Below are 19,354 nucleotides of genomic sequence, written 5' to 3' on the forward strand. Positions count from 1 at the left end.
CAATTAGGTTAACGGAGAGAGAGAGTGTGTGTTTGTGAATTTATACAGAACAAATTAGGTCATTATCTCCCGGGGGGGATTTTTCAGCTGCTTGCAAACTCTCTGCTTGGAGCGTTTGAACTGGAAAGGGTTCGTTTTTCGATCATTTTAATTTTAAACCATGTAAAAGGGATTGTTCCCCTGAAGCCTAAATATGAAAGTAGAGTTAGATAAGAGCCTTAAAATGGACTTTATGGAATAAGAAGACACAAAACAACCCAGAAGATTATTTGTGGTCCCGGTCTTGCAATCTTTACTCTGACAAGACTTCCACTGACTTTAGCAGGCGTTTTTACTGCAGGATCGGGCCCCTATTTTCCTGTTCATAGTGTGGGCATCAGATAGCTCGCCTGAAATATGAGTCTGCTCTGAAATGCTGTATAAAAGAATAGTCTTCAGTGCAGATAGGACAAAGATGAGGCCATACAATTCCACAAGCCTAGCAAGCCAGAGGTCACATCATTTGGTTTGTTGCCAGAGAATTATTTGAATTTTTCTGGAGTGAAGAAGAGATGCATTACATAAAACACACGCTTGAGATAATACCATACTGTTATTCCTTCGGATTTTTAAAAGTAAGAATCTCATAAATCAAAAGAACGATATAAATATATAATATTCCCTTTTTCCAGGAAGGAGGGGGGATATTTCAACATCAGCTATAAATAAGACAGAATAATTGTATTTATGGAAAAGGGAAAATTATAGCCTTCTGTTACAAAGGCAGATCAATTTTTGAAGGAAAGGCACTGCACCGTTCTCTGTTCGCATGCCCTGAACTGGCTTTTCCCCTGTTTCTCACACTTGCGAAGGACTTGGCTTTTTCCCTGTAAGAGCGAGACCAGTGGGAAATACGAGAGCTCTTTGGTTTTTGCTTTTCAACATTGTAATAAGCCTTTAGTTAAAAGTTGTACCGCAGAATGGGGCTATACATGGGCTTCTTGTCCATGTATTAAAAATCTGGGGAAAGAATTATTATGAGCACCTGTGTTCCTTTGCCGGAGAGGTTGGTCCTTCCCCATAGAAGAAAAAAAAATGAAATATCCTCTATCTAAAACCAGACCCTCCCCCGCCCCAGGAGAGGAAAATACAAGATTCAGACCGTGCGCTCAGACCCTTTTATCACTGTTCTCACTGTGAACGTGTAAACAGACGATGTTTTACAAAGTTGTCTGAATGTCCTGGAAGGCCATTCCGGTGTTTATATGCAAGGGGAGTAGGAGAGTTGCAATCGATTATTGACTAACGCACGTTCACTAACTGATTTATAATCTAGCACTTAGAGCAGACGTTAGATCCAAAAGTCTCTGGTTGCCTTCGCTTTGGACTCTCACTGTGAGATTTTCTGAGCAGCCCTCTTTGCCTTTTTGTCATAGCCGAAGACAAACTAATTTACTGTTATGTCTGAGAAGGGGGGGGGAGTTAATAAAAGCTCGCATGACTTCACCATATTTGCCTCTGAGTTTTAGTGCTTTATCTTCGATGCACAATTGTTTTTAATGAATGGCTGCTTGAGTTCAAAATGTTCAGGGTGATTTTTTTTTTAAATCTCTTTTATAGAAATTCTTTCAGCCTGATATAGGGAATAACAATTGTTTAGTCTTTGAAAGGAAAAAAAAAAGAGCATTTGTATAATACAGCTGCCAGATCTCGAGCCGCGAAGTTGATAGAAATATGTTTTCCAGCTCTCCGTGTATTAGCATCTAGGAAGTTCTTCAAAGCCCAGCAAATGACACATTTTGCAATCGCCTTAAAGCCTGTGTTCCCTGAGCTACCTTAATTGAGCCAAAGAGTCAAAGCGCCGGTTGTTTCTTCGGTTTGTTGGTTTGTTTGTTTGTTTTCAACGGAGTGAACTGAGAAAGATTAAACCGGGTAAGAATTAAGAGTGGAAAGCACATTTATCTAGGCGGAAGCTGAATTCCATCTGGTCAGCAATCTTGCAAGCAGCCCATCAAACAGGGGTTTTTTTTCAACATACTCAAATAAAAGTCTGCAGCTCTCTCTCTCTCTCTCTCTCTCTCTCTCTCTCTCTCTCTCTCTCTCTCTCTCTCTCTCTCTCTCCAGTGAAAGAAGTCTAGAAATGCTATTGAGGTCCAAGGACATAGTCTGGTTTTCCATGTCACCTGAAAGAAGGCATTTGGCTCGTCTAAATTAAATTCCTTGACAATCAGCCAGCCCCAAATGCTTTCATAGAAACTGATAGGAGATCATTTCCGTGAGAGCTCGCTATCAAGTGTTGCATGCATAATACATCTTTTAAATATATTGCTCTTTCAATGTGGTGAAAGGCAGACAGTTATTGAAAACGGTGCTAGCATTCTGCTCCTACGGAGAGCATTAAGTAGGGTGAGGCATCAAACTACAGTTACGTGCCGTGAATGATGTCCTTAACTTGAGCCACTTTACCGTTTGTGTAAAATCGTTCGGCGCCTTCATCAATTTAAAAAAATAAATGTATAAATCGACTACATTCTCTCGTTTCATTTTGCAGGGCGCCTTCATTAATTTGTTTCCGTCGATAAATGCACTGGACTTTTCTTTTTCCCTGTGTAAAGTGCACAGTAAGTGTGAAGTATACATCATCTCCCGAGGAATTTGTCTTGAAAAGTCCTATCAGCCCCCTGGTGTTCAAAGACTGAAGGATGATTATTGATTAGTACACTAGATCTCTAAATTAAAGCCAGGAAAACAAACGGAAGGTTTTGGAGCGCTCATAACAATGTTCAGAATTTATTCCTCGGAATTAACACAAAGAAAATATATCGGAGTAAGAATAGTAGACTGAATGTCTGACTGTATAATGTTTCAGAGCGGTAGCCCTGTTAGTCTGTATCAGCAAAAACAACTAGGAGTACTTGTTGCACCTTATAGACTAACACATTTATTTGGGCATGAGCTTTAGTGGGCTAAAACCCACTTCATCAGATGCACGACTGTATAATGTTATACACACACACGCTTTAAATGTGATATATGCTATTCATTCAGGCAACGCCAGCTTGAACCTAATATTAAAACAGAGTATCTTTTAAACGTGCAACAACTGGACTATGCACCGCTCTCTTTTCGCTTCCATAGTATTTATGATGAAAATGGTGTTAGAGTATTTTGGGATTTTGTCTCAGCCTCTTGATCACAGAAATATTCACTTCGGATCAAACCCTGCTGCCTTTTGTCAGGCAAAACTCCCCGTTGTGAATTTTGCCAGAGTAGGGAGAGCAGGATTTGGCCACACGAAAAGCAGCTTGTCTGGCACTGAAAAGCTAGTTGCTGTTTTTTAACTGAGCCGATTTTGAAAAGTGCAAATTAGTGCAACCGATTTTGCAAACCCCAGCCAAAGCAGGGGCGGTGAATCCCGGATAAACCGAGGTTTTACAGGTAAAGGGGTTTAGAAAGTGCTGGTAATCCCGTCTCACTCGAGAAAGAACCCCTTGGTTTACAGCTGCCAGAGACCCCGCTGGGAGCGGAAGGCAGGGCTCGCCCTGCGGCAGATGTTGCATTCTCTGGCCCGTCTGTCCCCCTCGGCTCGGGAGGGAGGCAGCGGCAGACCCTGATGCGCAAGGAGCGGGAGCTGGGTCTCTGCCTGCGGTACATCGTTTCCTCTCCTTCGTTCAACACTTCACGTGCCTGTTGTTCGCTACCCATATAGGGCAGCACCAAAGCCTGGCGGCGCGACACCCCAGCCTTCCGTGACTCGGATCTGATGGCAGACACATTCCGCTCCCGCCTGCACCCCCCAAACAAGTGTCTGATAACCGCTGGGGGGGGGGGGAGAGGGGAGCATGAGGAGTGGTACATGCATTTGAAAGCAGGGGATCGCAGCGCGGACTCCCTGGCAGAGGGGGAAACGTGGGCTTCCGCCGAGCGTCCCCGTCATTGTGCAAAACCCCCTTGTGGCTGGGACCCAGCCCCGCACCCACAAGCGAGGGGCCGCGGTCTCCGGGGAAGCAAAGAGACTAACCGCGGCAGGGCTCGGCTATCCCACGGGGACCCGGGGCAGCTAGCAGGGGCGGGGCGTGGCCAGGGTCAGCGCCCAGCCTCAGGCTAGGTCCGCTCAGCCTGGTGGACTCTTCTGGCCGGAGCTGGCGGGCAGCAGCCGGACGCCCGCTGAGCCGCGCCAGGCGTGCAGCGGGGCAGAGCGGTGGAGGCGATTCGAGCTGCTCCGTGCCCGGCTCCCCCTCGCGGCGACCTGCCCGGTGGGGGCTGCCGCGGGACAGGCGCTCAGAGCTGGGGGTCTGCGCCGGACACTCAGCGCCCCTGGGGCCCCAACAGCTCGGGGCTCGCGCTCCCTCTCCCCCGGCCGCCGCCAGTTTCTGTTGCTTCCCTTGGTGGCAGCGGCTGACAAAGCAGCAGCCGGGCGCCACGTAACCCGTGGACATGCGGTGGGGTAACGTAGTGGGGCAGCGCTTCTTCCGAGTGGCGATGTTTGCCCCCCGGCTAGATCTCCCCAGCACTGCGCCTACCGAGGCAGCCAGAAGGGAAGGCGCTGGCAGAGAGAGGGGCTAGGAAGTCGGGGGCAGCTGCTCTCTAGCTCCCTAGCTTGGGTAAGTAACCCTCAGCCACGTCTCCCCTCCAAGAACTTAGCTCGTGCTGGGAGATCTCCCCCGGCTGGTCCCGTCTACCTTAGCCGCGGGAGGCCGTGGTCATGCTGCGGTACGCTTCTGGAGGGGGGCCTCAGTTATAGGGGCGCAGCTTGAGCCGGCAAGATTTGCACCTGTCTTCATTGATTTCTGAGATTTGGGACGCGTGCACTGCCCTCCCTAGCCTCCCCCCCCCCCCGTTTGGACCCATTTTGCAAGTTCAAAAAACTGGAGGGTTTATTTTGAAGTTGCCGGTTTGACCAGTGACAAGAGAAGTTGAGCCTCTTCCTAGCTTCAAATATACATACTCCACTTTGATTAAGACATGTCTGCTTCCAGAAGCTAGGAGCATACAGGCCTGGGAAGGCCCTGGAACAGACTTTACACCATGCCATTATTTATATGCAACAGGACTATTTTAAGTAATTTTAACAGGTGTAATTTATTTTCCTCTCCCTTTGAGCTCTGTACTCTTCCACTCAGGGTAACCTAGACCCCTCAGCCCATGAATGAAAGGATTAAAAAACAGTCCCAATAAATAGTTTAACCAACACCTCTCTGAGGTGCCCTGCTCCCGTCCCCTTCCCTACTGATCTCATATACTCTGGGTCCTGTATGGTCCTGCCCCAGGGTGTTATTGGAGTGAGAATTGCAGAGTAAATTGCATCACTGTGCCCCATTTGGGGTGGCTTTTCAGCTACCCAGAGCCTGCAGGCCTGGGTCTTCTGAAGGACGCCACACAGGGAATCTGGCTCTGTACTATACAAATAAAATTAAGGTTGCTTTATTTACATTTATATATATATAAAATATATATATATGCCAAAATGCAGTATACATTACAGCTTCTGTATTTCCCCCTCTCCATAGGTATATTTAACTCCCATTGACATTGATAGGAATTATGCACATGTCTAGAAAGGAGAACAAAGCCTTAGATCTTTTTCTCATAGTTTACATGAGATCAAAGGGAATCGAATGGAGTTAATGAAGGGCCAGATGGGTTTTGTTTATACTCTCTAAGACAGTACAAGAGAATGGGAAGGAATATGTGTACTTTAACGGGGTAGAAGAGGACACTTATTGTAGCATTTAATGGGCACAGAAGGAAGCATGTTATCTTCAGAAGCAGGAAAGGCTTGCTTATTTTCCCCTTAGGTAGTGGTGAGATGTCATGGCTTTGGCCAGCTTTGGCAAGCATTGGATGAAGGGCTTCCAGACTCTGAAATCACTCACCTTTGTCTCTTTGGAAGCACGAGTTTCTCTGTACCCAGAGAATTCTATATTTTTGCTTTTAAGCCGTGGGATATGTGGATTTTTCCAATTCATGGCAAATGTGTAATCTAAGCTTCTAACAGGAGAAGGATCTGTAAAGGCAGTAGAGTCTTTGATTTGGATCCTTGCTGTGAACACTTACAGGAGATTTTGGCATAAAGGATGCAGGATGTTACAAACCTTCCTGGTTGTGTATAAAGAGCAACTCTCAAATCCCAGAAGATTCAAAGGCCCTTTGCCCCTGTCCCTTCTTCCTCAGCTCCTTGACTTTATGGGCTACAACTGCCACTGGGATCCCTTAAAAAGGAGATGGGGGTCTGGAGTACAGATAATACAGCCCACGTTGCATTACCTTTTTAACTTCAGCTTTGGAGGGCCAGATGGGTAGGGATCACCCAGTCTCTGCCGCCTCCTCCACTGTAGCTCCAGGCTCCGTGGAATACCATGTGCAGGGTCATAAGAAGAGTAAATGATGTCACAAGGAGTACTGAATACCTTTCTGGGGGGAGGGGAATCTGTACACAGCCATATCGTCTCCAAGTGCGGCTCTTGCAGGGGTGTGTTTGTGGGGGCAGTCAGGGACATATTGTTGTATATATGTTTGCATTACAACTTTGTGCTGGACAATTAAGCAACATGTTAGAAATTTCCTAACAATGTGATGTCGTGTCCTGGCACTGCATGATAATTTTGTAATGCCATTTGATGAAAAAGTGATTCCAGTGATGTGTTCTACAGCTCTAATTGTTGACAAAGTGCGTCTCTTGCTTTTGAAGATTTAGCAGCTGAAGTGAAGGACTGGGAGGCCACCTTGTTTTAATAGATGCAGCCAGAGTCTACCTTAAAATTACTTAGCCAGGGCTGATGCTTATGTCAATTATTCTGAGGAGGATAGAAACCATTCATGTTTATACTTTCCAATGAAAATGATATAAAGAAGACCCTATCACTGCATAGCCCCATCTTCTCTTTCCTCAGTTCTGCCTGGTAAAAAGATAGTCATGCATCTATGAGTGACACCACTTTCACCTGTTTTAGGTGTGTTTATATGCCTTTCATTCTGAGTGAAACTTCATATTTGTATTCATTTGCTGATTTTTATATGCACATGTGGTAGGTCAAGTTTTGCCCATGTTAGCCACGGTTTTGTGCTGTTTGTTGTGTTAATACTTTCCCTGGCTGTATTCCTTGTTAAAAAGGAACAAAATTATTTTTTTCATGGTTAGGGACTAGCAGAAAAATCATGAGGACTTCCTTGCCCTTTTATATATCTAGCATTTTTTATTGAGTGAGTGTGCAGTAATTTGTGTGGTTTAATAAGTAACTTGACAGTTAATAAGATACACCTGTAGCAGATTTCAAAATAACTGGCTTCTTAGACATATAGAAAACACCAACATTCAACCTCCTTTCAGCTCTCTGTTGAGAAATTCATACTTGGTTTAACTACACCGAAGTTAAGACTCCATTAAAGATACATACACTTTGGGATCAACTACCAGCCATAATTACCCTCTTATGGATCCCAAAACTGTCATTAGAATGAAGATTTATTATCTACTTTAAATAATCTACCAAGATTTGCCCTTGCAGTTACAAAAAGCTGCTAATTAAGAAATACAAGGTATTTTTATGAGGCTTAATGGTGCCAGTGTAAAAGGAAACTCAGATATTGAATTCTGCAAATAAAGAGACATCCTATGCCTCCATGGTCCGTATGTAGATGGGCCCCTGCCTCACATATGGAAAGGGGAGGGATAATTGCATCTGTGGCATTATGCCTCCTTTCCCCAGGTCCTTCAGAGGAAGCTACATGAGATTAGGATCTAGCCGGGTAAAGGGATGGAGACTGGTGTCAAGAGCTGTGGGCCACATCAGCACTCCACTGGCCCTGAGAAAATCACACAGCAAAAGGTTGTAATTTCCTTTTCTGTGGTGCCTTCCCCATGGTGGGAAACCCTCCCTTTAAGTAAAACAAAGCTTCCCAGCAAGGGCCCCAGATAGGGGGTGTTCCCGGTAGTGAGACCCCATTGAAGCTATTCTGCCAGGATGGGGGTAGAAAGTAAGGGATATGCTGGAGACACAGAGCCAGATTGGATGGTTCAGGCATCCTGTGGATCCTGGGAAATGATGCTATGAGATGGGAGAAACAGGATTCCATTGTAGAGCTTCCCTATGTCTTAGCTCCTGGGGAGGAAGTGATGTGGTCTGAAGTCTTAACTGCAGTTCTTTTAATGTTCTTTTTACAACGTTTTAAATGAATATGGATAGATAATGCATGCTAAACAGCACAGACATTTTTGGTAAATGTCTAATATTTTACCAAGAAGTTAATATAGGACGCTGAAGAATTATCTTGATCAAATCATTAGTAATTTCAATTCATCAAATACTCTCTGCTTTTCAGTGTCAAAGAGTTGGTAGTGGGTAGAGCTTCATCAAGTTGTTTTTGAAAGCTGATAAACAAGTCCCTTGATAACGCCTCACAAAAGGTTCCTTCATGTATTGACATCTGCCCATTTAGCTCCTATTGAAAGGCAAATCTGGAAAGTTACTCCAAATGCTTATATGTCAATTATTCAATTTGCTTGATGACAAATAATTTTTCAATATCTTATTGAGAGCAAACATGGCTCAAGACATAATTTATAAGGTTTAAATTTAAGACAAAAGTATTGCCAAACTATGCACTCAGCCCATTTTACCCCAATTTGAAATCTGTTAACTATCAGCATCTCTGCCTCAGACAAATACCAATAAAAATTATTTACTGACTGTGAGAGATGCTAAATCTTTTCACTGTAATATTCAGTTGCGTAAGATCACAAATTCTCATTTTCAGTAATTTACAACGGGTTATTTCCAGTTAGCAACAACACTTAGGACTTTCACAGTGCCTTAAATCTTCAAAGCACCATACAAACGTTAGCTACTTAATGTTCATAAACATCTGCCTCACATGGATGTTAAGTATTTCTATCCCTATTTTTCAGATGGCAAAACAGAAGCAGTAGAGTTGTGATTTGCCCAAAGCTATACCCCAAGTTAATGACAGAGGGAAGATTAGAATGCCTGACCTCCTGGTTCCAGTTACGTAAGTAGACAGTGAGTAAAACTTTTTAAAGCATCTAAGTGACTCAGGAGCCTAAATCCTAATGAAAGTCAATGGGACTTAATTTTCCACAGCTACCAAGTCACTTAGCTGCTTTGAAAAATGTATGTAGTGGCTTTTCCCCAAGTGTATAACATCAAATGTTGTAAACAGACGTGTATATGAAGAGGAAAGCAGACATTCGAAGCTAAAAGCAGAGTTTCAAATAACTAGTCCATTGGTCTATATGCAAGCCACTCCTTAAAGGTGGACTGGTTCTTGATCAGGCAGTGCAAATGTGGGCCCACACAGTGTCATGACCAGGGCTTGGGCAGTCAGACCTAATGGTCAGAGCAGGAGTCAGGGTCAGGCAGTGGTGCTGCAACAATTTTTATAGGGGGTGTGGCAGGTAGAAACCATATATTTTGGTTGTTATTACTATTTCAAGCCAGAGGGTGTGGCAGCACCCCCAGCATCCCTAGTTCCAGCACCTATCGGGTCAGACGTCAAGCCAAGGGTCAGAACTGAAGTCAGGAGTTGAGCCAAGGGTCGGAGCTGGAGTCAACAAACAGCTTCTCGTGATTTTATTCTGTTTAAACAATTCTACAATGCACAGCAACAGAGGAGGGGGATGCTGAGTATGGCTCTTTTAGCTCTTCTGTCTGAAGTTACAGGGAGTCATGCTAGGAGTGTCACTCAGCATAGGCTTGCGAGGCAGAGCAATGGGTTGGGATGGCTAGGCCATTCAGAGCTAAAGAGTCTCCTTGTGCAGGGAGAATCTCCAGCCCCTCAGATGTTTCAGCCCTGGAGAGTGAGGTACCCCTTTTGATTGTCTGTCTGTCTCATTTGCCCGTCTTCTGGAGAAGACCGGCCAATTAGAGCTTCTGCGAGGCAGGCAGCGCTCCTCTAGCCCCTCCCTCCTCCTCCTCTCAACAGCTTTTGGATAGGGGAGGGAAGACACTGTTCTCATGAGCGGGGATTTGGGAGAAAGGTGCTGAGAGGGCCTAGAAGCTGAGGGCAGCTCTGCTCCCTCCTCCTGTCTCCCAAGCAGTGGGTCCCTCTGCTCCTCTCCCCTCCCTGCAACACCAGGCCAGGCCTGGGAAGGGGGAGAGGGTGCCCTGTTGAACCACCCCTAAAACTGCAGGAGGATCAGAGGAACTGCCGGAGGGCAGAACTGATGTGGGGGTAGAATTAACGTGGGGGGCAAGGAGACAGAATTGTGGTGGGGCTCAGTGGGAGTATAATTAGTTGCTGGGCTGGACAAGGAGAATGCAACTGATCAGTTAGAATTCTGGAAGCTGGAAACTCCGCACCATCAGGAAACCAGTGAGAGCCCCTGCAGTGGGGAGCCAATATCACCTCACTATACGGAGGTGAGACACACATGGCAATGACACACATGCACACAGAGGGTGGGCAGGGGGTGTCCAAAAATCAGAAGACAGAGCAAAACCCTAATTTAAAACAAATCAATCATGATTTTTGTGACAATTTCATTATTAGAAAGTGAGCTTGGCACTTGCGTGAGAGACTGAGGCAGAAACTTTGGCGAGAAGGAACTCAAAGGGAGAGAAAACTTTGTGGCAAAGGAAAGCACAGCAGGTTTGCAGTTCTCATGGGAGGACCAGATGGCAAACCTTGGTCCTCCTCTCAAGGTATTTTCATTTTTTTTAATTTTATTTTTTGGCTATGAGCTGTGGAACAAGACATTCACTGGCTACAAATACCGTGGATTGTGTCTTCAATTCAAAACACTCAAAGGGATAGAGTAACTGTTTGCACTGCAGTTTTAAGTTTTTTTGTTGTTTTTTTGTTTTTGTCCCTGGTTAGAAATACTCAGTAGTTTCATCACATCAAAAACTTAAGTGAGTGCACATAGCTAAGAAGATCTCAAGGTAATGGTGAATTAAAGAATAAAAAAAGCCTCCTTTTCGTGAGTGAAACCAAAGGACTAGCCCTCTAAGCCAAAACCTATTAAATCTGAAGTAAAAAGCAACTTTCAGATGGCCTTGTGCCTACACTTGGAAATTTAATTGAATTTGGAGTAGACTTATAGACCTAGAGACCCACAGCATGAGATTAATTATTTGCTGTAATGATGGCAAAGGCTAGCAATAAATTGGCCAGCTGATCCAGCCAACAGGATAAAAGAACCTAATCAAGGGTGGTGAGGATAAATCAGGTAAAATCCTTCAATGGCGGAAAGCCACTCGGAGGGGAAGCAAGCTCCCTGAGAGTTGTTAAATATTCTTTAGCTTGACCATTTTATGCTCAACAAGGCCCCGTCCTTACATAATTCTGTTTGCACAGGAAGAAGTGTATGGGAGCTTTGCCAACTGTATATAATTCATTGTAAAATCCTTGAAAATCCTATATTTAAAATATGTATACAACAAAAAAGTTATTTCACACATTCCTACTCAGCAACCAGGTTTTAAGATAAACAAAATCCATTCTCAAAAATAAAAAAGGAAGAAATATAGATCCAGATCCTCAGTTGGTATAAATCGGCAGACTTCCACTGAAGTCAATGCAACTCTGCTGATCTAAACCAGCTGAGGATCTGGTCCAGCGACAATAAGTTTTATTTTAGATTATAAACTCTTTGGAGCCTAACTGAGCGCTCTAGGCACTTCCACAATATAAACCATAACTAGAAATAGTATAATCCTGAGATTTTGCTCACTAAATGTTACATCAATTGAGATTAGTGAATTTAGGATTGTTCAGAGGACCAAGAAGGAACATGCACTCAGATGTAATTAGTCCTCTGAGAAGCCCAGGCATACAGGACCTAGGTTAAGAGCAATCTATCAAAGTTACATATTAAAAGCTTGGGGAAGCAAATTAAACAAAAAAAGTTAGATATTCCTTTTAATTCTTGACATAAAAAATGGGGGTTCCTACGTTCAAAAGTGTGATGGGTTTGGTCACAGAGAGCACCGTGGGACTGTCACCTGATGTGCTGAAATTACCTCTGAGCCCATTTTCCCTGCCAGCTTGGGACTTCCAGAATCCTGTCTTGTTGAGCCAGACATGCTAGCCTGCTGCAACATAGACTCAGTGTCTGGCCACCCCCGCAAAGCTGCAGACTTTAACCAAAAACAGCTCAGCAGGTTACCTCTCCAACACCCAGCCACCCAGTTCCCAATGGGATCCAAACCCCAAATAAATCCGTTTTACTCTGTATAAAGCTTATACCGGGTAAATTCACGAATTGTCTGCCCTACATAACACTGATAGAGAGATATTCACAGCTGTTTGCTCCCCCAGGTATTAATCACTTACTCTGGGTTTATTAATAAACAAAAGTGATTTTATTAAGTATAAAAAGTAGAATTTAAGTGATTTCAAGTAATAACAGACAGAACAAAGTAAGTCACCAAGCAAAATAAAGCAAAAACACGCAAGTCTAAGCTTAATATATTAAGAAACTGATTACAGGTAATATCTCACCCTCAGAGATGTTCCAATAAGCTTACCTCACAGACTAGACTCCTTCCTAGTCTGGACCCAGTCCTTTCCCCGGTATAGTCCTTGTTAGTTCCAGCAGACATCTGAGGTGGTAAGCAGGGGTTTTCTCATGACTGGCAGCCCTTTTTGTCCTGTTCCACCCCCTTTTATAGCTTTGGCACAAGGCAGGAATCTTTTGTCTCTCTGGGTCTCCACGCGTCCTTCTAAATGGAAAAGTACCAAATTTAAGATGGATTTAATTATCAGGTGACATAGTCACATGTCACTGTAAGACCCCTAGTCTCCATTCCCTATGGGCTGACCCACACGTAAACAGGAAGGCTTTCAAGTAACTAAGGCCATTTACAACTGATTGTTTCTGGAGCACCCTTAATGGCCTCCACTTAATATGTTTACATCTGTGATACAAGTTTATATCTTATTCTCCTAACTCTAGATATAGAAATAATACATGCAAACAAATAGGATGAACACACTTAGTAGATTACAAGCTTTCTAATGACACCATACAAGGGGTATTTAGCATAAAGCATATTCCAGTTATGTCATATTCATAAGCATATTTTCAAAAAGCATATGGAGTGCAACATCACAAAAAGGATATTATGCAATAAAACATATACTTGAGCAATCTTTAGCAGACTCAAAATTCCCCATGATATTGTGAGCATAATGAGTTTTCTACTGTTACTATCCTTTTAGTGCTGATAGTCAAAACACGGTGGAACTTAAAAATAAAATCTCTAGAACCACAGACTGATCAGAATTGAATGGTCATAATTATAATTTCTTCTAAATCTATTCTGGGTGATCACACATAGCATAAGACTGCAGTGATTCTAACACTTCCAGTTGTTCTAGAGATAGATACTGCTGGAGAACTAGGAAGAACCTCTCTAAAGGATCCAGTTCATTATATGACAATGGGAACATTCTCTTTAAAGAACAAACTGATGAGAGTCATTGACAATATATAGATAAAATATTCTCTCTTGTGTTGCCAGTTTCATGGTGGCCCTCACAATAGAGCTGAACAAATAATTGATGTTTCAGTTCAGTGGCTGAACTGAATAATCCAAAAGAATATTTGTTTTGGATTGACCCAAACCAGAATTTTGTTTTTTCTTTCTGAAACCAACAAACAAAAAAATTTCATTTCAGGTCGAATGAAATGTTTCATTTGTCCTGAAATGTTTTTTTTTTTAATGTTGTTTTTTTTAAAAAAGCACTCAAACAAAACAAGCAAACCTTTTAAAGTAAATCTAGCTACATTTTGAATAAAAGAGTAAACATTTTTGTTTCAAACATCAAAATGAAATGTTTCTACTTTTAAGTTTTGTTTTTCCATTTGTTTTGGCAGAAACTATTTCCCAAATATGACTCATATTCACAAATAGTTTTGCAAAATACTGCATTTTTTGGTGAATAAACTATTTGTCCGAAAACTATCACCCAGTTCTACCTCTCTGCCATGGGATTGTATAATAGAATTTTTGCCAACAGATTTCTCTAGATTGGGGCGAAAGCAGATTAATTGTCAGGATATTATAAAGGTAGATTTTCAGAGACCCAAATGGAAGCTAGGTGCCTAACTTACACTGAAGGTTATCAATGGTCTTCTCTATCTTGATAATTTATGTACAATTGAATCTGTTGACCAATAAGAGTCTGTGGCAGGGTAGTAGAGATGAGCGTGCAAGCTCTTTGGACAAAGACTGTGTTTAAGTACTGTTTACTGTTTATAAGTATCTATCTCAATGGGACTGTGATCAGGATCTCTGACTGCTACTACAATATTAGTATTACCATATCATCATCATAATAGGACGTGTTTTATAAGAGTTTTTTTCTCTGCACTGGAAAAAGCAACCACTAATGGAAAGAAATGTGAAGTTTCTGGCTGAAGTCTTGTGCAAGATTTCAGTAGATGCTGCCATGATCTACTGAAGTCAGTTGAGCTGCACTGTTTTACACGAGCTGATGATCTGGTCCCAGATGCATAAAAACAGTGACCAAGCTGACCTCTTTGCCATGTAGTGTTCAGCATTATATTCAGTACAGCAGCTTTCTTTCAGAAGCTAGGCAAAGATAGCAGGAAGCTAAAAATTCTTGTAGGGCACTCAGTCACTGCATGAAAAGTTTGAGGGCATGGAAAACTCTCACTAACACTGGTGTAAAGGGGAAGTAGGTTCCCTGAAGTCAAAGGGGGAAGTAGGAACAGAAGCAAGCCTTAGCCTTCCTCCTCTGTTGAAACTATATTAAAAATCCTGATAGTTCAAAGAAAGGGTGTGTTGTGTGTGTGTGTGTGGACGTGCGTGTGGAGGGAGGGGAAGGCAGTGACAGATTTTAAAGGAAACAAAAAAGAAAAAGCGCCAGAGCCACAAGGCAGCAATTCTGGTCATATTAAGACATGTCCTCAGACAGAAGTTAATGTAAGGGGACTATTGCCCCTTACTAACATTCAGTGGGGGTGTTTTAGTTGCTAGGTCCCAGTACTAAAAGGGGGAAGGGTCGATGGGGAATCAGGACCCTGAGACGACTAGTCCCTAGGAGAAATAGGGAGAAGCCAATGCTCCAGGTCAGCCTGAATGACAGGGCAGGCAGGCTAATCAGGGAGTCAGGAGGCCAGGGAGGTCCCGTCCTCCGTGTGAGCTGGATTTGCCTGGGTCAGACAGAGTGGGGCCGAGCTAAGGAAAGAGCAGGGGCCCAAGCTAAGCTGGGGAGCAGAGCTGTGCCAGATCCAGAGGGACCAGAAAAGCAGCCCAGAGAGAGCAGACCCTGTCCTGGGAGCAGAGCTGCAGCCCCAAAGCCAGAGGCACAGTCCAGAGAGGGCAGACTTGCCCTAGGAGGAGCTGCAGCAACCAGAGCCAGAGAGGCCAGAAAAGCAGCCCAGGAAGCAGGTCAGTGCTGGGAGCAGAGTCACAGAAGCAGCCTGCAGAGCAGACCTGTCCTGGGGGCAGAGCTGCAGCAGCCAGAGGCAGAGGGGCCAAAGAAGCAGCCCAGGGAGCTGGAGGCAGAGCAGCAGCAGCAGTGCAGAGACCGAGTGGTGCAGCTGGGGCTGGAGCAGTCTGGAGCTGGGTGCGGTGAGCAGCTGGGGAGAGCGAGGGGGACCCTGGGCAGCAGGCCCAGCACAGGGAGACGCCTCAGCCAAGAGGCTCTGCAGGCCAGGCTTGGATTGTAACCCCGACAGGGCGGGGGCAACACTGGGAAGAAGGGTCCTACCACTTAGAGCCTGAGGGCGTGTGGCCACCACCAGAGCAAGTGTCCAACCCACAGCATCCCTGCAGCACAGCCAGGGCCTGAGAAGAAGGCCTGGGACTTACAAGGAACAGACTGTGAACTGCCCTGACATTCCAGAGACACTGTTTGTGAAGTTCCCTGCCACAGAGCAGGTTGATGTTTTTCCTTTAACCTTTCCCATTTTTCCTTATTCTTTTTAAAATTAATTGTTGATTCAATAACTTGCATTTGCTTTAACTTGTATGTAATGGTCAGTGGGTCAGAGAAGTGCCCAGTGCAGAGAGAGTACCCCGGAGTGGGGACACCCTAGCCCCCTGTCCTAGGTGACCACAGCAGGGTTGAGGGTCGAGCCCCCCAGGAATCCTGGGCCCAGCCTTGCTGGGGTTACGAGGACTCTGCCAGACAGGAGAGTGGAAGGGAAGTTCTCAAGGGCAGGGTGGCCACTGGGTAAAGAAAGTGGGAGGGAGGACTCAGATCCTTTCGCTAGCCCACTTCACCGGGATAGTGCAGAAGCCAGGAAAGTTCCCCACAATAGCGGGACTATTCCCCCGCTTACATTAAGATTATTATAACCCAATCTATCACTCTTTGTACCATGGGATTTTCTTGTTTCTTTCAGTGAGGAGGTTGCACCTGTTCACAGTTGTACACTGATCCATGACTGCAACATCAAGAAGATCATGACTGCAACATATAACCTTTGCGGAAGAGAAAAGGTTTTGTTTAGATCGTAAGCTCCTCAGGGCAAGAATGGTCTTTGTTATACGCATGTAAAGTTCCCTGGTTCCCAGTTGTGCCCTCTAAGTGCTACCCCAATAGAAAAAAAAAAGGGACAATCAGTGTCCAAAGTCATACTCTAAAGCTAACCAGTTCAATTTTTTACCATATTGTGGGGGGAGATGAGGAGCTTTCCTCAGAGGGATGAGTGACATAACTTTGCTGTTAGGTCTTATGGGAGATCCCCAGGGAGTGTTTAACATGTTTAATGTGCAACAAGAACATCCTTTCTTGCATCAGATGAACTTCACTATATTAAATGGATGAATGCTTTGTGTTCTCAAAGAAACAGTTTCCCTGTGGAGGAAGAGTGGAAATATCTACATTATTTATGTGTTATCCAACTATCTAGCTACATATGTGTGTGTTATATTTTATGTGTGTTCCAATAATAGATATGCTGTATAAAGCTGGTTATAAAAGGGCCAGCAGAAGAGAAGTTTAATAGGTACTCAGTATAAAACTCAGACTTCTAATTTGCCAGCACTGTTTTACCTTAAGTTATAACTAACAATTATAAGAAACATCTGTGTCCCTGAGTACATTCCAAGGAATATATTCAAATAGATCTTCACATTTTAAAAACTGTTCCGATAACCAGCTTTTTTCGCCCCCAAGGAAAAAAAATGAACAACTGCCCTGCCAAAATAAATCCATTAGATCATGGATTAAATAGGTCTTCAAAAACTAGTAGAGAGGAGAAGTAATATTCTTCCCTTTCGTGGAGAAGGTTTTCGGAAACAAATTCAGTTTCTTAAAGCCTAAATATTATGTGGTCTTTGGCAGCAATCCTTTCAAAAATTTTGCTGGCAGTCTTTGATTGTTGACTGGTATAATCTGTCTTTAATAGCTTCCAGGAATTATAATGTGTTAGTTCCCATTTTTAACAAATGAAGAGTCATTACCTAGAATACTACAGAAAATGTGATTGCCACCAGGAATTTAAAATGGGTAATTGTTTTTCTCTTAATCAGTCATTGACTCATTATTTTCCTCTTGGTTTCACCTTTACCCCTTCCTAGATCCTAATGAACCAACAGGTACACGATAAATAAATAGAAAGGTAATCATTTTTCTCTTACAAAGACCATTCATGAGAAACTTTGTTCTGATACTGAAAGCTGAGAGATATAATAAAACTGAATGAAACATTAACATGGATCATAATGGTGATGTTTTAATTTTTTGCTATTTTGGATATTTAAATGATCAAATTATGTTTTTATGCTTAGGAAGTTTCCCACTAAACCATTTCTCCCCTGATTTCATATCTAGAGTCTGATTATTCTGTTGTAATAATCACATAGTAGCAGTATTTGTTATTAACACATTTTTGTCAATGATTTAATTTTATTTGCTTATGTTTCTCATTTTCATAATTGCCACTGAAATTGTTCTGATGAGCATTTTTTAAAACGGTCTCCGGGTCATTGATATGAGTAGCTGAGAAAAGACAACCCAGTCCCCAGATCCTTATCTTATTCCTTCTCCTTAAATACAAGATGAAATCTTGCTAAGGAAAAATAATTTGTTTTGCCCAACTCCAGTGAAGAAGTCATAAATATCAGCCACACTGAATAAATCAGGCAAGAGGAACAGGCTGATTATAGAGTAACAGATATAAGGTCTGATCCTTTGATCCTTACTTTGACAAGTATCCCACTGCCCGAGTGCGGATTGCGGGATTAGGCCCAAAGCATGTATCTTGGTCACCAGCCAACAATGACAAACCGAGTGAACAGAAATTAGTTTTCCATTTGCCATGCAGAGGCAGCAGTGTTTGGACTCAGAGTAGGAACATGAGTCTCCACTGTTTTCCATGTTTATTCCAACCTGCTCCCCCAACTACTGTTGTGGGAGAGGGCAAGAGGAAAAATGTAAAGTAATTGCTGTTATTAAGGGTTCTCTTTCAATGCTTTCTGCAAAATCTATTTAATGTACAATTAGTGTATCTGTCCTATTACCTGTCAATGGCGAATGGCTGTGTAGTCCCTTCGACGTGTATGAAGTCAGTGTAAAATACTACCAAATCAGCATTTTACACCCATTCTGTCGTGGTATAAATGGCTACATAGGATGCGAGGCAGTGGAGAATCAGGCCCTATGTTTAGACCAGGGTTAGGGTTTGAGGTCAGGCTCACATTTGATAATGACAAAATATACCAAGCTGTTCACATGAGATTTAGGCCCTAAGTGTCAGAAATCTTGCAAGATCAGCAGACCTCAAGAGGTTTCATCCTGAAATCTTGCAAGGAGAGTTGATTTTACAAGATTTCCAGAAAATACACTCCTTTAAGTTCTTAATCAGTCTTGAAACCAAAAATAGGAGCAAATTCAAATCTGAACCTACCTGTGAAATTCAAGATTCTGGGTTTGTCCCAGTGCTGTTTTAATTTATACCTGTTGGTTCCATGGTGGGGCAATCTAGAATAACTGGAAGATATTGGATAGGTATACTGTGAGATATCACAGGACTGCTAGTCCTTTTTCATGATATACAAGAGTAACAGGTGTCACCGTATGTCTTTGCTGACTAGACTGAGCCATGAAAATTGCTGATATGTAACTCCCAATCATATCTTGATAGTTTGCATAACTCTATTTGTTCAGTAGGACTAAAATTTATTAGCAATCTGCCCTCATTTAATAATGGTGATTGTCTTGTGGAACCACAATTAATGTTTAATAAACCTTGTGGCCTTATGTGGTTTGTATCTTGTGACAGTATATTAGTTTAAGAACTATATATCAGGCTGAGACTGTTTTCTTATTCCATAGTAATTGGTTACTCTTGAGATGAAATCTAAATTTATTAACTATGATCATATCTGTGCTTCAAGTTCCATTATAAGATCAACATTTACTGCTGCATTTTCAG

The 19,354-nt window shown here is 43.0% G+C and overlaps 1 long non-coding RNA gene across 1 annotated transcript; it reads left to right on the plus strand.

The window, feature by feature from the left end:
- The first annotated feature begins 4,112 nt into the window (after positions 1–4,112).
- On the plus strand, positions 4,113–17,596 carry LOC311518822. The gene is made up of 3 exons (XR_014711123.1): positions 4,113–4,583; positions 8,888–8,988; positions 16,319–17,596. It is a non-coding gene; the product is annotated as an uncharacterized lncRNA (long non-coding RNA).
- The last annotated feature ends 1,758 nt before the right edge of the window (positions 17,597–19,354 follow it).

The sequence above is a fragment of the Lepidochelys olivacea genome, assembly GCF_965140295.1.
Source record: "Lepidochelys olivacea isolate rLepOli2 genome assembly, chromosome: 3".
In the NCBI taxonomy this organism is placed as follows: Eukaryota; Metazoa; Chordata; order Testudines; family Cheloniidae; genus Lepidochelys; species Lepidochelys olivacea.